This window comes from Aquarana catesbeiana, linkage group LG11, assembly GCF_042186555.1.
Source record: "Aquarana catesbeiana isolate 2022-GZ linkage group LG11, ASM4218655v1, whole genome shotgun sequence".
Taxonomy (NCBI): domain Eukaryota; kingdom Metazoa; phylum Chordata; class Amphibia; order Anura; family Ranidae; genus Aquarana; species Aquarana catesbeiana.
In genome coordinates this window covers 228,952,932-228,969,286 of record NC_133334.1, presented here as the reverse complement: position 1 = coordinate 228,969,286, position 16,355 = coordinate 228,952,932, and the positions used below count along the sequence as shown (strand labels likewise).

General features: G+C 43.2%; 1 protein-coding gene across 2 annotated transcripts in view; it reads right to left on the bottom strand.

The window, feature by feature from the left end:
- SMPD3 (sphingomyelin phosphodiesterase 3) overlaps positions 1-16,101 on the bottom strand; it is a 319,999-nt gene extending 303,898 nt beyond the window's left edge. The window contains exon 1 of one of the 2 annotated variants that reach the window (XM_073605458.1): positions 15,944-16,101. The gene's annotated coding sequence lies outside the window, so the exon portion shown is untranslated. The remainder of the gene's footprint in view (positions 1-15,943) is intronic. The other variant, XM_073605459.1, reaches the window with a different exon arrangement.
- Between the last annotated feature and the right edge of the window lie 254 nt (positions 16,102-16,355).

The following is a 16,355-nucleotide window of genomic DNA, read 5'->3' as shown; positions in this document are numbered from 1 at the left end:
CACTACAGTTCTCAGATCAGCAGATGACCTTGATCAAGAGCACCTAAGTTGGCTGATCAGAACTCCCCACCAGCACTGCCACTCATCCCATTCCCCCCACTCCCCACCAAGGAGTAAGAGAAGGAATAAAAATAGAGAATACATGGAAGGAAGAGGAAAAGAGGGGGAGGAACAAAGAAAAAGGGAGAGAAGAATAAGAGAAAAGACGGCTAGAGAGAGGAATGGGGAAAAAAATAAGAAATTAGGATGGAGAAAGAAAGGGAAACAAAGAGAAAGAGTGGCACATCCTAAAATGTACCATAAGGGGTTTCAAAACTGTGCGAGTGGAAGGAAACCAGGGAGCGCTGAATGTCCATTAAGGGCGCAAATTACTTGTCTTGCCTTGGGTGCTGACCACCCACACTACGAAAATAATTTTACTGTTGGGGTCCCCACAACTTGGGAAATTTTATCAAGGGGTCACAGCACTAGCAAGGTTGAGAACCACTGACTTAGAGGTTTTATTACCTCTCACTGAGATCAGAGTGCTTCTCCTGACAACCCCTAAAGCTGGCCATAGATGGAGTGAATCTTGGACAGTTCAGCAAGGACCAACCAAGATTCCAGCCATCTATGGGCAGGCTGGTTGTACCCAGGTCGATCTACCTGTGGTGACGTGCATTGGGGGCAGACCAGAGCTTTTTTATTTTAAAAAAAGGAAGAAAAAAAAAATATTGCACAGCGGAGGGGTATAGAGGAGGCAACATCAAATTAAGGGTGAAGATCTGCTTTAAGCAGCAGGTGTCCTCCGAGTGAATGCAGGGTCTAAATGCAATGTTTTACCACTTCAGCCCCGGAAAGGATTTATCCCCTTACTGACCAGAGCACTTTGCGATTCGGCACTGCATCGCTTTAACTAACAATTGCGTGGTCCTGCGATGTTGCACCCAAACAAAATTGACGTCCTTATTTCCCCACAAATAGAGCTTTCTTTTGGTGGTATTTGATCACCGCTGCGGTTTCTATTTTTTTGCGCTATAAACAAAAAAGAGTGACAATTTTTTGCTATAATAACTATCCCCCCAAAAAATATAAAAAAATATTTTTTTTCCTCAGTTTAGGCCGATATGTATTCTTCTGCATATTTTTGATAACAAAACCCGCAATAACCGTATATTGATTGGTTTGCGCAAATGTTATAACGTCTACAAAATAGGGGGTAGTTTTATGGCATTTTTATTATTAATTTTTCTTTTTACTAGTAATTGGGACTGTGACATTATGGCGGACACATCGGACACTTTTGACACTATTTTGGGACCATTGTCATTTATACAGCAATCAGTGCTATAAAAATGCACTGATTACTTTGTAAATGACACTGCCAGAGAAGGGGTTAACCACTAGGGGGCGATCAAGGGGTTAAGTATGTCCTAGGGAGTGATTCTAACTGTGGGGGGGATGGGCTACTATGACAGGGAGCAGTGATCTCTGTCATATCACTAGGCAGAATGGGGAAATGCCTTGTTTACAAAGGCATCTCCCTGTTCTTCCTCTCCGTGACACGATCGCAGGCACCCAGCGGACATCGAGTCCATGGGACCCGCGGTCGCGGGGCGCACGCCCGGTGGCGCGTGCGCACCCACAATGCTGCATCTTAAAGGGTATGTACGTGTACGCCCTTTTGCCCACCCGTGTCATTCTGCCAGCGTATATTGTCGTGTGGTGATCAGGAAGGGGTTAAAGGACAATTTGTTGCTAAAGTGGTGCACCTAAACAAGTTTTTTCAGCCTCGATCACAGTGCATCACAGAACTATTGCGGCATACAAACAGTGAAGCTCCAGTCAAGCCGCTGCTGGGTAGGTTTTCCCCTTACTTTCTGTTCTGGTGACATCCAGAGCATTTATATAAGGCCCTTGTCACACTTGTGCGACTTTTCTTGCGACTTTGGACATCAGAGTCACATGACAAGTCGTACCCCATGATTCTCAATGATAGCCATTCATATCTGTGCGACTTCAAGTCACACCGACTTCAAAGTAGTTCCTATACTACCTTGGTCCAACTTTGATGCGAGTTGCGGTCCACAGACCTCAAGTTTACACATGCATTCCCTGAAATTACGGTAAAATCGTGTCAAATTCGCGGTAAAAAAACGTGTCAAAACCGCGGCAAAAATCGAGCGACTTTCAAGTCGCTGCAGTGTGAAAGGGGCTTAAGCTGTACTTCCTTTTTCCCGTCTCAATTATATTCTCTACATCAACATTTCTAAACGTTTTTAACAGAGAGGAGCCCATAAAATAATTTTCGGGTCCCAGGAAATGCTTACTAAAACCAATTTATTGGTCGTCAGTAGAAAAAACATCCCTTACATTGGTGGTCAGTAGGAAGAATGCAACCCTTACAGTGATGGTCAGTATGCAAGCCTTACAAACAGCTAAAAAGATTACTTGTGTTGTGTTTTAGTGTATGTGTGTCACCGGCGCAAAAACCACTTCTACATTAACCATATGTGTCAGGGTTGCTGCTTTCAAAAAAACCCTTCATTAAGATGGGCTAAAAATACTGATTCAGTGTGTGTGAATGCGCTACCCCTATAGTAACCACCACTTGTTCTCTTCCTATTAATCCGAAGGAATCACTTACATAAAATAGAATACAAAATCATATGCATAATCTTATAGCAAACAAAAAAATAACCATATATTGTCCAGTACATAAAAAATCCTTCAAACGTGCTGCCAAAAAAGTCCTTTGGTAATTAATTGTGACTGGCGTGCTCCTATGTTCCTTCAGTGATCATATGTGACTGAGTGAAAAACCTCCACCATTCAGATTGGCCACTCACCAGATGTTTAATAAAGATGCGCCTTTGGTTCATTCAAGGGATAACCACTCCACCTATGTAACACTCCTCACCGGCTAAACTTGGACTCCAATGTTCCTCATTGGAGAGCATAAGGGATAAAAAACGATCATAGCGCAATATGCTTGAACTATTTATTTAAAATTACAGGAAAAGTATCAACTCACATTTAAAAGTGCCCTCGAGCTGGCACAAAGCTTATCCAGCAGTTATGGACGGGTACTGGGCTGTTTGCATGGTCCGCCTGGTGTTGTATTGCGGTCTCCACGCTCGGCTTGCGCTCCAAGCCTCGTTCCCGTTCACGTCCGGTCACCTGATGTGAAAAAACTCCCAGCAGCCTCTACGCGTTTCGCATCATAGAATGCGTCATCAGGAAGCTTCCTGATGACGCATTCTATGATGCGAAACGCGTAGAGGCTGCTGGGAGTTTTTTCACATCAGGTGACCGGACGTGAACGGGAACGAGGCTTGGAGCGCAAGCCGAGCGTGGAGACCGCAATACAACACCAGGCGGACCATGCAAACAGCCCAGTACCCGTCCATAACTGCTGGATAAGCTTTGTGCCAGCTCGAGGGCACTTTTAAATGTGAGTTGATACTTTTCCTGTAATTTTAAATAAATAGTTCAAGCATATTGCGCTATGATCGTTTTTTATCCCTTATGCTCTCCAATGAGGAACATTGGAGTCCAAGTTTAGCCGGTGAGGAGTGTTACATAGGTGGAGTGGTTATCCCTTGAATGAACCAAAGGCGCATCTTTATTAAACATCTGGTGAGTGGCCAATCTGAATGGTGGAGGTTTTTCACTCAGTCACATATGATCACTGAAGGAACATAGGAGCACGCCAGTCACAATTAATTACCAAAGGACTTTTTTGGCAGCACGTTTGAAGGATTTTTTATGTACTGGACAATATATGGTTATTTTTTTGTTTGCTATAAGATTATGCATATGATTTTGTATTCTATTTTATGTAAGTGATTCCTTCGGATTAATAGGAAGAGAACAAGTGGTGGTTACTATAGGGGTAGCGCATTCACACACACTGAATCAGTACTTGTGTTGTGTAGCTGGTCCTGCTAAGTGGCACTAGGCCTAGAACTATGCCAGGCATCATCAGATGGAAGGTCAGTCAATCACAGCTCAGGGAATCTCATGCAACATCTGGAGGAACAGTAGGATTCCACAGAACCCTGGTTGAGAATGACTGCTCGACCTGGTGCTTTATAGAATCCTCTAGGCCACATATGTAAAACACAAGGCCTTGCCATGTGGCCCTTCCACCCAGTTTTGCAGCCAAGTCAAGGCAGAACTCCATTCTTCTCTCATTCTCCGCTCCCCGTGGTCACTTGTAAACACAGCAGCCTTCTGTGGTTACATGTGAACAGCTTTTCTTTCAGCGGCTCCCAGATGTAACAGATCCCGGGGCACGTCGTGGACAGCTCACCAGAATCTGAGAACGATCTCCTTGCAAGGCAGAGCTATCTATACAGGGTGGTATAACAGAGCCAAATACAGTAAAACCTTGGATTGAAAGTAACTTAGTCTAATGCCGCGTACACACGATCGGACTTTACAGCATACTTGGTCCGGTGTACCAGATTTCGTCGGACAATTCGATCGTGTGTGGGCTCCAGCGGACTTTGTTTTCTCAAAAGTTTGACGGACTTAGATTTGAAACATGTTTCAAATCTGTCTGATGGACTCGAGTCCGGTCGAAAAGTCCGCTCGTCTGTATGCTAGTCCGACGGACAAAAACCGACACTAGGTCAGCTATTGGCTACTGGCTATCAAATTCCTAGTTTTAGTCCGGTGTACATCATCACGTACGAATCCGTCGGACTTTGGTTGATTGTGTGTAGGCAAGTCCGTTCATTTGGAAAGTCCGTCGTAAAGTCAGTCGAAAAGTACGTCGGACAAAGTCTGCCGTAAAGTCCGCTCGTGTATACGTGGCATGAGAGTGTTTTGCAAGACAAGCAAGACGAGCGATGTCTTGATTTACAAGTAGCATCATGTCACTACTGAGTATAAAAGAGAAGAGAGGTGCGTCTAAGTGTAGTTATACGGTTACATTTAATGAAGGTACAACATTTAGCAACTCACATGGTTGATGATTAAAAGAGGCACATCTAAGTATGCAGGCATTCAGGGTAAAGCTGTCCACATAGACCGTTCTCCGCACTGCCACCGCAATTGACATCATCCCTTTCACGCTGTGCTCCACGAGCGCTTCAAGCCTCGCTTTCATGTCGCTCTACTGCAGGGTAGTCTTCCCAGTCACGTTTGCAGACTGACAGTAATGAGAGCAGGCGGTGAGGAGGATGATCTATGTGGACAGCTTTACCCCGGATGCCTGCATACTTAGATGTGCCTCTTTTAATCATCAACCTTGTAAGTTGCTAAATGTTGTACCTTTTATTTAAAAAAAATCCATATTGCTACACTTAGAGGCGCCTCTCTTCTCTTTTATACTCTGTAGCTCCTGCTTGATTTTGCTTCTAATCCCCTTGTGGCTTCCATTTGTGGATGGACATTTTATGGTTACACATCCCATCACATTGCTATAATATTTTTATATGGACTATAAACTGAAGGACTTATGATTAAATGGTTGTGGAACAAATCATCTGAGTTTCCATTATTTCAAGGTGATCATTTACAACCACTTTAATGTTGCACATTGTACATAGTGCACCCCCATCCTGCACTCTGTACACAGTAAACTCTGCACGTAATGCACTCCTGTACTCTGCACTCTGTACACGGCAAACACCTAAACCCTGCACTCTGTACACAGCGTACCCCTGAACTCTGAGCTATGTATGTAGCACACCCCTAAACCCTGCACTCTGTACACAACATACCCCTTAACTCTGCACTCTGTATGTAGCACACCCCTAAACCCTGCACTCTGTATATAATGCACTCCTGAACTCTGCACTCTGTATGCAGCACACCCTTAACCAAATACAACCGGCCCTTTGAGGGCAATCATACTGCTGATGCAGCCTGCGATAAAATTGAGTTTAACACCCCTGCTTTAGGCTTTGGTGAGGGTACCACTGGCTATCTAGTGGATTCTTCATATGAATAGATAGAGAAATCGTTCCATGGAAGGGAAACAGTAAATGAAGCTCGTAGCAGTTCCCTACATCAGTGGTTCTCAAACCTGTCCTCAAGTACCACCAACAGGCCATGTTTGCAGGTTCTCCTTTATCTTGCACAAGTGCTTTAAATCACAGTCAATGGCTTGGTATTTTGGACAGTTATTTTATCTGAGAAAAATTCCCAAAACATGGCCTGTTGGGGGTACTTGAGGACAGGGTTGAGAACCACTGCCTTACATGTTACAGGACAGGAATCAAGGGGATATCTGCCCAATGAGGAGAAGTATATTACACAGATCTAACAGAAGATCAAATCCTTTCCTACTCCATTCAATAACTAAAAAAGGAAAAAACATGTTCAAATGCAGCCATCTATAACAACCAATCAGAACTCACCTTTCATCAGTTCACACAATAAAAGACTGTTTCAGATTGATTGCTGTGATTTGTTATCCCTTTACATTTCTGCATTTGAGCTTTGGGGAAATCAGAGATTAATACATTGTATCTGTTCAAATGTAGCTTGTTTCTATGTAGAGATCTGAACTTGCTTCTCTTCATCTCCAAAGTGTTAAATCATCAACCTCGCCTGGTCTGCACAGAAGCTGACTACATCAAACTTCCATGTGAAGCTGGCCTCCTCTCATCCTGCTGACAAGGGATGTGACAGGATTACTTCCAAGAGCACACGGTACAAACATGGCTGATTTCATAGAGAATATACTGTGACAGGAACATCTCTACATCGCCAACCTGGGTCACCTATTACATAAAACAGAGAAATCACATTCTAGAAAAGCCAAGTGACTTCTTGCCAACAGTCTTACTCATATACCTTAATTAGATCAGTGTTTCTCAACCTTTTTTCAGCCAAGACACCCTTTAAAATTATGCACAACTTTGAGGCACCCCATTCTAAAATGTAAAGATCTAAACCAGGGGTCTCCAAACATTCTAAACAAAGGGCCTGTTTATTGCCCTTCAGACTCTAGGAGGGCCGGACTATGGCCAGTGGGAGTGGAAATTTTCCTGGAATCAGTGGGAGTAAGCATTGCCACAATTGGTATTAGGGGGAGGAATAGTGCCCAGTCCTTGGTATCATAGGGAGGAATAGTACCTCCATTTTTGGTGTCATTGGGAGAAATGGTGCCCCATTGTTGGTGTCAGGTGGCAGAATAGTGTCTTGTATCAGCGGGAGGAATAGTGCCTCAAGGGCCGGGAAAAGGCAAGCAGAGGGCCACATCCGGCCCTCAGGCTGTAGTTTGGAGATCACTGATCTAAACTAATATTTTTACATATCACAGCAGCATCCACACATAGCACATAGGCTACCCGACATTACAGGTGATTTATTCCTCCATCTTTGCACACTGGTACTGACTAGTATTCTAGAGTTTCTCTTCTCCCTCAGTTTAACTTCCTCTCTGCTAAAATGACCCCAGTGCTGACAGAGAGGGGCAAGGGAGAGGCAAACAAGATTGCCATGCAGATGCCGGACGAGCCCCCCTTTTCTATCAATGACATCATTGTTAGGATGCCAGTGGCAGGTCCGCACAGTGCCCAAGGTTTTAATGCTGTACAATAAAATTTGTCAGTGTAAAAAAAAAAAATGCAGGCTTCATCCACTCGCTGGCTTCTTGACAATTTTTGGGCAACTTGTAGCAATTTTTTAGGCATGTTGCCAAGGCACCCCTGAAAAGCCCAAAAGGCACCCTGGTTGAAAAAGGCTGATCTAAATTAATGTTCATTGCATGATCCTATATAGCAAGAAATGGTGCTGCAAGTTTGAAAATGACTTTCTAGACTTGCCAGGCTTCACAGGTCTGTTGCACAATTGCAACAAGTCCACATTGCATGACTCCAGATCAACTTTCTTTGCAAATATTCTGCAAGTCTGCTGCAAGTTCTGGTTCAGTTATGTTGTGCAATAGTCATCCCACCACAGGGGTCACTGTGGCTGAATTTTCATGCTGTAGACTTACAGAGCTCTTGCTGTAGACTCACCACTGCAACTTTGCGGAGACTTGCTATGCAGATTTACTACAAATTGGGAAAAGTGTCAACTAGAACTTGTGCTTCAAGTCCTCTGCAAGTGTACAACTTGCCAGTGAAAATGTGCAGCAAGTCAACAGACTTACATTTCAACACTGGCACAAGTTTGTGGCAAGTTATCCTTGCTATCTGGGATGGGATCTGAAAAAGTCCTCTTTTAGTTGTAATCCACAAACACTCCAATTGCCTCACATCAACTCAAGACTGTCAATGCACTGAGGACACTAAAGTATTCCTGACAAATAGAGATAAATGGCTGTTCATAAAACAAAGTTACATTAGCACATTATTTGTCCGCACAAAAAGTATATTTCAGCTTTATGTAGAAGCTGTGAAGCTGATTTATGTTTCACATACAGTATATGAGGTCTTAACATCTGAGTTCTCAACTTTGCCTACCAGCTAATACCACCGTGCAGCTCTGGACCTATTAGCTGTTGTATGGGTCTCCATGTACTTGATGGATATATCAACTTTTTTTTTTAAATACAGCAACAGAAGTGAGGACCCCCCCATTACAACTCAACAGTGGGTTAATAACTTTGTTAAAGTGACACAAAACTCGGGATTAAAAAATAAATCTTTTCAACTACGTATTCTTAAAGTGGAACTTTACCCATAACAACTTAATAAAAATAATGTTCATTAGCAAGGAACATACATTCCACATTAATAATTATGCTACCAAAATGAATGTGTGTTGTAAATTACCTCCAGCATTGCTCTTGTTTCTTCTTGTTGGAGGTTGCCATTTTGCTAAAGCCCAGAGCCCCTGAACAGTAGTAAATCTATAAGCTGTCAGCCTCTACAAATTCGGCACAGGGCCTAAAAACAGAGAGCAACTGAGCATGTGCAGAGCAGAGTAAGAAAGGGTATTACTGGATTTTAATCAGTATAGGCTCTTATTTTCAATGTTTTACATGGTTATACAAAAGGGTCCAACATGAAGTGATCTAGCAGAATGTTATTTTCTAACTAAAGTTCCACTTTAACTCAAAAGGTATCATCTATTGCTTATGGCCGCCTCCAAACCTGCAAATTCCTTTTTTTTTTGCTGCTGTGATCCAACTTCCTGTTAGAGGGTGGGTAGGTTTGCTCTCCATGGTGAATCTATACACATCCATGGTGGATGTGTATAGATTATTTTTGGAGAACAAGGATATTGTTTAGTGTCACTTTAGGGGGCTTTAGTCCCAGAACTCCTTTTTCCAGGAAAAAATGAAAACTGGATGCTACCCTGTTTCCCCGAAAATAAGACCTAGCGTGATTGTCGGTGATGGCTGCAATATAAGCCCTACCCCCCAAATAAGCCCTAGTTAAAGTCCTTGTAGGTCTTATTTTCAGGGTAGGGCTTATTTTTGGGAAAACAGGGTAGGGCTTATTTGGGGGGTAAAGCTTATATTGCAGCCATCACTGACAATCACGCTAGGTCTTATTTTCGGGGGAAACAGGGTAGTTCAGCCCACCATTGTTACATGACTAAAATATTAGCTTTGGATAGACTGACTTTTGACATTTTTTAGAGAAAGTGCAGTAACCTATTGCAACCAATCAGAATCAATATTTTTTTTGGAAAAATGATTTTTATTGAAAAATGTTTTCAAGAAATATATAAACCAATAGAAAACAGTGGCGGTCACACTATACCCCGTCCCACTGCCAGAACACAGTGCTGTATACTGTATGTAGTTGATACCTATAATTTATACAGTTCTCTGACTAGCGCATCTGTTAGCAAAAGAAAACGTTTGTTTGGACCAGCTTGGCCCAAATGAACTATTTAGTCATAGTAAACATAAAGTTAGTCGGTGATTTAAATCTTTCTCATTTTAAAACATAGCTCTTAACTGTCCCTGATTTTGAGGGACTGTCCCTGATTTGGAACAAAGTTCCCTCTGTCCCTTTTTCCTCCTCATTTGTCCCTCATATTGATCTGATCTATATAGTTGTATATAAAATGCACTATTTAGCTTTCAAAAAGTATTTCCTAGTGCTAAACCTTTCATCCAATTTCTAAATTGTTGCATCTGTACATTTCAAAAGCAAATATAAAGGAATAGTACTGGTAAAGAAAAAAAAAAAAAAGCACTTGTGGGTTTAACTAATATTTTTGTATAATTCTCCTTTAAGTGGGCATTGCAGGGGTGTGTACTATGCCTATATACTTTTGCTAATAGGTGTCCCATCTCAAAAAGTTGGGAGGTTATGATAAAAGAAGGGTTAAAAGTGATTCTATCAGCAAAGACGAATACCCCAATGACCAGCAGCATCAACAACATTATGGGTGAGTGTAGATGACTCTTTTGGAGGCCATCTGAGTCTGGCTTGTACAGCCAAAGCAGTTACATCCACTCACTGCACTTAGGGTTCACTGGGCTCCCTTAACCAGTCTTTCTCAAACTTTTATAGCATGGAGTAACTCTTGAAATAACTTTGTGGCTTCAAGGAACCCCTGCCAATAACTTCTATATATATACAGCTCACAGTAGGTTAACGCGATTGTCACCAGAAAAAATGCTCCTGTCAGGACCTGGATCACCTGCTGGTGGCACTGTGGTTCTCTGGGCAGAGGGTTGTAATTCCAGTGTCCAACAGCGGGTGTCTCCCTGCAGCCAGCAGATTCCAGTAATCAGTTTTGACCTGATGCTGGCTGCTGGGAGGGTATTTAAAGCGGGGATCCCATTTAAAAAATAAATAAATAAATAAAAGTCAGCAGCTACAAATACTGCAGCTGCTGACTTTAAATCGGACACTTACCTGTCCCAAGGTCCAGCGATGCGGCGGATTGAAGCCCCACTCGTTCCCCCCTCCGCTCGGCGGCGCTGGCATTTTAACTGTGGGCGCCTGGCTGTGGCTTCACAGCCCGGCACCCACTGTGCATGTGCGAGCCGCGCGCCATTACCGGCCCCACAATCATGTGGGACCGGTCACGTGTCCCAGATGATTGACAAGAGGGAAGGTGGAGAGGCGATCTCTCTTCCTGCACCGAGGGAAGTGATGTCAGGAGCCCAGGCACTGAAGGAGGCAGACTACGAGGGACCCCCTAGCAACAGGCATTTAAAGGTGAGTAAAAAAAAAATTTTTTCTCCAAATTTTTTTTTTAAATTTTTTTTAAACACATTACTTTTTTTTTTTTTTTTTTGGGGTGGAACTCTACTTTAAAGTAGGAGTAAACTCCTTTGTATGATTTTTATCTATAGGTAAGCCTATAATAAGGCTTACTTATAGGTACAGTAAATATCTCCTAAATGTGCACCGTTTAGGAGATATTTACTTTAGATGCAGCTGATGACGTCACCGGCACATGCGCTATGAAGGAACGGTATACTTGAGCCGTGCCGTAAACAGTGACACTGGCGCATCGTCATCCCCGGCTCGGCAATTCATATTGCCGAAGCCCACCAACACGGTAGGAAGACCAGGTGAAGGTGGAAGTGCCTTCAGAGATGACAACTGCCCGATGCCTTTTTTGTTTGGTGCGGGTTTACTACCGATTTAAGTCCTCCTCTACTATTTCCTCTAACTCCAGTGTTTTGCTGCTGCCGGATGCTGCTTGCCAAAGATCCTGATCTTGCTCCTGCCATGCATCTTGTACCCTGCTGCCTCTTTCCTGCTCCCCTTGTGTATCTGATCCCAGTCCTGGTTTCTCCCATCTGCTCCCTGCACCTCCAGTTTTGCCCTGCTTTTCGGTGTTCTCCATTTTGTATATATTGTACTGTATATTGTTAGTTAGCCTTCTGTTTGTTAGCTATTAGTCAGGTATTCTGTCACTGGGTTTTTTGGATCACTTATATTTTCATGTCTGCTGTGTGCTGGTCCTTGGAAGAATTTTGTTTCACTGTAAATAAATCTCACTTAAAGCGTACACATTCTGGTCCCCGTTTCCTGAGTGTAGCCATGCAGATCTGGCCATCTCTGCTGCTGATTCCTGACAGCTCCTTAACCAATCAGACTTCAGTTTTCTTTATATTAGCTCTTTTCAAGCAATGTCATCTAAAAAAAATAAATAAATAAAGCCCCTGAAAAAAGAAGCCTGTTCATTCTTACTTTTCCACTGGGTGTTGACTCTGATCTTTGCTTTGCTAAAAATCTACAATTGATAAAGACTTCTTAGCATCCGATATACTGCTTGGTGTGTAAGATGCCTGGTCACTCACTGTGTCCTGTAATGATGTAGGGGCTCTGAGTGTTGGATGTGAAGATTCTCCTATTGAACATACAGTATGTCTACAGCATAGCAATGATCTGAGTTTTTAGAGTTTAAAAAAAAAATTCTAGTAACAGAGCCCCTAAAAGCGGTATGAAACATGCAAAACAAAAACCCAAATGTGATATATTGAAGCTTACTAATCCTTAGATTTTTTTTTTCTTAGGCTTTTTTCCCTTTATTTTCACCTGCTGATCTGGCCAGTAAAGCACTTCCTGTCTTACAGTGTCCCCACTACAGTGTAGGAGCAATGGTGACAACCTTGAACAGCAGCATAGTAAATTTGAGGAGAGGGTAGTGTTAGATGTACTATTTAGATGGACTTGACTAACAAATTAAAGTGGTTGTAAAGGATAACTTTTTATTTTATTAAAATAATAAACATGTTATACTTACTTGTTCTCAGCTTCTGGGGTCCTCCACATGTGCTCTTTGTTCCTCCTTTTCTGTGTGTGCCCCTATACTAAGTGGCAGGCTCGCTTCTTAGCAGGGCTGTGTGTGTCCATAGACATACACACTGTGGCTTGGCTCCACCCCCTTCACAGGATTTGATTGACAGTATCAGAAGCCAATGGCTCCCACTGCTGTCTGTTTCCTGTGAGGGGAGGAACACAAGCCAGCACCAATGCAGATGGGCACATCACTGGATCGAGATAGGACTTAGGTAAGTACAGTATATAGGGAGGCAGGGGGGATACAACTACTGTGACATGTTTTACCTTAATGCAGGGAATGAATTAAGGTAAAAAAAATGTCTTGGCTTTAGAACCACTTTAAAAGAGAAGTATAGCAAAAGCTTTTTTATACATACTTCTCATGTAGGTCACAGGAGAGCACTTATTTCTGCACTCCTGTGGCCCAGACTGAGCTGACAGCGGGCTAAATTCTGCTGTCAGCTGACGTCGCAGAGCCCTTTGGATCCACCCAGATGCCTGATTGGAAGCTGGCTCAGCCTCTCAGCGTTCTGCACTCCAGGCCTCTCCAACATGCTGACAGTCACTGCTCTCTGCTCAATGAAGAACTGAGCAATCATCATCTATGTAATTGCTTCCCAGTCTTAGAGCCGGGGGTCAGCTGTGGCATTAGACCAATGCTACAGCCACATTGGTGAGTATGTATGTTATTTTGAAATCCTGCACTTATCCTTTAAAGCCAATATCTAACTAGCACTTATTAAGTCTGGACTCTATTCCCAATTATACTCACCTCTACCTTCCAGCATTGTTGCGTTGATGGTTACATTCCTCTCTGGCCTCCATCATCTTCTCCCTGAGAGCCAGGTTTTCAACCTCTTGCTTGGTCAGTGGGAGAGGACGTCATCCCGCGTATGCACATGGGAGTCAGTCATAGCCAGAGTGTTGCGAAAATGCAGGCTGAGTTGCGTATGTACAACCAACTGCATGCAGGCAGGTAAGTGCGTAATAAAGCAGAAGAGAAATAGCATGTCTCTTCTGCAATAAAGAGCTGCCTGCTCTCAGTATTCTAAAACTTAGGTTTAGCTCTACTTTGAGCAGTTACAGCAACAGTTTTTTTTTTCTTTCTTTTGCTATAAAGGTTTTACATGGATGAATAAAAGCTGATCATTGTAAGCACCCCTGTCGGTGGTAAATGGTTTGTCTCAGCCCCCACGTTACAATTCTGCTCGACAGCTTGTTCTGTTAAAGGAAGTTGAAAAATACAGATCTATTGGCAGGATCACCAGGTGAAAATAAAGGAACAAAAGCCTAAAAAAAGGAAACTGACACAGCTACCACATCTCAGAATTGGGTTTTTGGGTTTATTACCGCTTTGAAGCTGAACTCCAGGAATTAGTTAAACTCTAACATTGCCTCCACCACATACACACACATTGCTGGGGTTACATGCTTGTTCAGCCTAGAGGTAGCAGAGGTAAGGTGTATTGCTTACCCCATCCCTTTCTTCCAGTCTGTGGGCAGTTCTCTTGGTCTCATCACATATAACACAAGGCTATTGAACCTGCATTTTACATGAGCAGGAGAGCTTGCGACAGGGGCTGAAGCACCTTAGAGAGGTGACAGTTCTGGACTAGATAGAGACCCCCGGAGTGAGGAATAAGGTAAGTATTTCACCTTATCCTTGCACCCCTGGACTACATAAGCATTTAGCCCTTGCAAAGTTGGAGGGGGGGCCTGTGCAAGGAAGATTTGATCTTATTCCCAGAATTCAGCTTTAGAGACTTATTTGCTAAGACCTGGGTGAATGTGCAAAGTGCAGTATCCCAAAGCAACCTATTAGAGTTCCTCTGTTTTAGCTGAGATCTAATCACTGCAACAGTTTACTGCAATTTATTCATTCTTAGAGCCCCTCATGCTGCCTTATAAAAAAAAAACAACCTGCTTCTGATTCCTGTGACTCTAACATTTCCTACTATCTGCTGCTAAACTTCAGATGTTATCATATCACGATGCCGCATCTGGATTGTGCAAGTTACTCAATTTTTTTTTTTACATTGAAGTTCACACAACTCATCCTCCAACGATCGCTACTAAACCATGCCCATGCAATAAGGCCTGCTCCATCAGGCTACAGCAACCTGAAAGACTCAATATCCCAGGATTAAAGCCCAAGAATGCTGAGACTTGTAGTTCCACAACAGATGGAGAACTACAGATCACCACAGTCTTCTAAAGCCTAAATGGTTAGCGCCTGCAGAAATATATAACGAGACATAGAAATTCTGCCAAGGCGTCAGACGGAAGATATTTTAGAAGAGTGTAGTAGATTCGGTACAGGGACACTCCCATTACATAGAGTGCAAAACCAACTAGACATTAGACTGACCTTATTTTTTACTACATTTAGTTGATGATAATACAAAATACTACAAAATAAATACCATTCATGTTTACAAAATAATTCGAGAAAATATATAACAAAGAACCAAAATCAGGCAAAACCACAAGAGAACCCAGACCATAACTGTGTGCTAATGGGGAGTGTGTGTTAAATGTAAAATACACCTAATGAGCAAAGCACTAATTGGCTGCAATGTGTGAAATCCTGATAATGAATGATTTTGCTTGGTTGATGGATTCTGATAAGTAAAAAAAAAAAAGGAGACTAAAAATAAAAAGATAAGAATTCTCTGCAACAGATAATAAGGGAACGATCTGCTTCGATGGGGTCCAGATGTCTAAAAATTTCAAATAAAAAATAAAATATGAAAAAAAAAAAAAAAAGTTAAAAAATCCTGAAAGGACGTCAGAATTCTGGGTAATACAATGGATCTGCCTGGCCTCTGGGGATATTTTTTCATTCCTAGAATTATGTTCCTAGGCAGATCCTGGGCACACCATCTGTTTCTCCCCCCCAAATCGTATCTCTTACTAGATCAAAGCGCTGAATCTCCAGAAAACAAGGCGAAGGAAGATGGTGACGGGGATCTGATGGGATGGAATCCGGTGGGACCCTTCGGACCTGGATCCTAGGTCACCTGCTCCTGTCTTGGGGTCTTCAGATCCACATGGAAGGGAAATGGCTGGACAGGTGGGGATGGCAGTCTGATGGAAGGAAACTGCTGGGATTATCCGTCTGCTCTTCCAGATCTGATCCTGGGCATTGGTATGGGGGGTGTGATCTGTGCCCAGAGTTCAGAGGGCATCCTCTACATGGCACAACCTGATGCTATGACACCAATCCCCCATACTCATCTCCCACCAATGAATACAGGATGACTCTACACAGGAAAACACAGGAAAACCAGGCTTACCTGCTGCTGATTCCAGTATGAACCAAAGACTTAAAGGGATTTCCTCCCCCGGATAAAGAAGACGGGCTGCTTCCCTGTGCCTGTCTTTTTTTCCCCCTTTCTCTCCTGTCTGTCTCTTTTCTGCCTCCCTCTCCCACCCTCCTCTTCTTTCCTCCCTCCCTCCCTTCTCCTCCGCTCTCCCCCACCCTCCCTCTTCTCTATCCTCAGCACCTGCTGCTGAGAACAGCTCCCAACCAGCGCGCCCCCCTCTGCGCGTTCACGGCCTCGGACACGGCGCTCCCGCACTGGACCAATCATAGGAGAGGAGAGGTGGGCTTGGAGGCATTGTGGAACTCCATAGGGAGACGCCCCTTCTTACGCCTCAACCAATTGTACCGGGAAAATGGTGGGAGTGTTGTGTTGCTCCGCCCCC